Here is a 1846-nt window from a genome sequence, read left to right on the forward strand (position 1 = left end):
CGTATCAACCCAACCAGACGGGCTTCCGTCAGACTTCAAAATTCTGCGTCTTGACCTAACTTGAAACCTTACCACAAATATATGCTGAAGTCACCTTCATTCCATAGTTGCACTCATACAGATCACAATGTACGGCATTCAAAATTCAGATAATTCATGCTCATACGCTGCTGTAAGTGTTGGGTCGAGTCAGAAAAATAAATTTTCATGCTTTTACGCATTGTTGCCGGCAGTATTTGCTCTGCGTCGCTCGATTACGTCTAACTGCTTCGCTATCAAAACGGGGCAGCTGAGAATATGTTACGCGATAAGCGATACGCTGTGGCTTAACGATTTTCAGGTAGCACGAATGCCAGCAATCGTGCGACGTAGGAGTTCAAAGGCGGACATGGTCAGTGCGGTTGATATGTCTTTCGATGGATGTCCTTAGTTCCTTGCGATAAAAATTTGTTCTTTGGCACTGAGATAACTTTTTTTGTGTTCTCGTTCTGTTCTAGGGTGCAAGCAACGTGTCATTGTGGTTAGAAAAAATGAATCAGTATACATGTGATTTAACTGTAAAAGCCGGAATCTTTAAAGGTACGTAGACAACACAAATGATTTTTTCCCGCCATATTAAATGTGTTGCGTTGGAAATGTTTACAGCATACATCCCGCCCAAGGCATGCTGGGATGATCTATCAGGCAGCTTGGAAACTTCCAGACGCCGATATGCCTTACATTCGGTGCAGCCGAGGTTATGAACTGTCAAGTGGAATATGCCCCTTGAGGAAAACAATTAGGTACGAGCATATTCAAGCTCCACGTGAAATGCCAAGTATGGTCACTGAAAAATGTAAATTGCAATGTTTCTGTTTCTAATCACCTGCTGTCGTGTTTCTGCTACTAAACTGTTACTTACATTGCTGACTCTTGTGCTAAACAGAAGTAAATTGCATTTGGGATTAACGTGCGTTTTCAAATAACATTTTTGTTTTCCGATAAACGTATTGCACAGGATAGTAGATTTGAGGAACACTTATGTATTGGTCAAGTAACACCCTTTTTTTGGGGGGGGGGGGGTTGGAGTATGTGTCGCACATTACGTGCTATCGGCAGTTGTGTGCAAAGTGGCAGTAACCGTTGGAATAGTGCAAAATAACGGTCCTCTCCATTTAGGATCGACTGTCCAGCGAGGAGATTGCGGAATCAGCAACTGACATATTGACTGATGAAACATGATGGTGCGTGCAGCAAGAGAGGGTTTGACTGCAGATCCTGACCACCTGCCCCTGTCAATTTGTACCAACCACAGGCGAAAACAAGAAGAAACGCTTTGAATACCTGCGGTCTTCTATCAGCGAGACAAGTCCCTGAAGCTATAAATCAATAAACTTTGATGTATTCTGCTTTGGAGGTATAAAGCAATGAAATATGAATTCTTTTCGAATGGTGCATGTGTTTTTTCTTCAGAAAATTTCTTGTGAGCACGCACAACCCGAGCAACAAAAGTAAAGGACTGACAATGACCCTCTTTTTGGCTGCCCTCTGGGTTTCAGCTGTCCTGCAGTACCAGCATTTATGGTATGCCGCACACACTAGTGTCTTAAGGAGAAGCACGACGCTGATCACGTATTATTTGCAGGGGGCTCCACTCAGTATAACAGCTCTACCCGTGGCCCACCCACCCAGATGTCGCCTAACAAAGGGTATGTGCCTCTTTTTTCTTTCGATCTTCTTTCTGCGACACATTTCGGACCACTCGCTACACGCATGATCGGCCCAGCCAAGTGTCGTCTAGCAAGAGAAGCGTGGCTCTTCCTTTAGGGCTTCTTTCTGTGCACGCCTAACCTTTTGTACTTCTTTC

The 1846-nt window shown here is 44.0% G+C and overlaps 1 long non-coding RNA gene across 1 annotated transcript; it reads left to right on the top strand.

The window, feature by feature from the left end:
- Positions 1–497: 497 nt before the first annotated feature.
- On the top strand, positions 498–1402 carry LOC125756570 (uncharacterized). Its single transcript, XR_007414603.1, has 3 exons — positions 498–579; positions 646–782; positions 1159–1402. It is a non-coding gene; the product is annotated as an uncharacterized LOC125756570 (long non-coding RNA).
- The last annotated feature ends 444 nt before the right edge of the window (positions 1403–1846 follow it).

This window comes from Rhipicephalus sanguineus, unplaced genomic scaffold (assembly GCF_013339695.2).
Source record: "Rhipicephalus sanguineus isolate Rsan-2018 unplaced genomic scaffold, BIME_Rsan_1.4 Seq1628, whole genome shotgun sequence".
In the NCBI taxonomy this organism is placed as follows: Eukaryota; Metazoa; Arthropoda; class Arachnida; order Ixodida; family Ixodidae; genus Rhipicephalus; species Rhipicephalus sanguineus.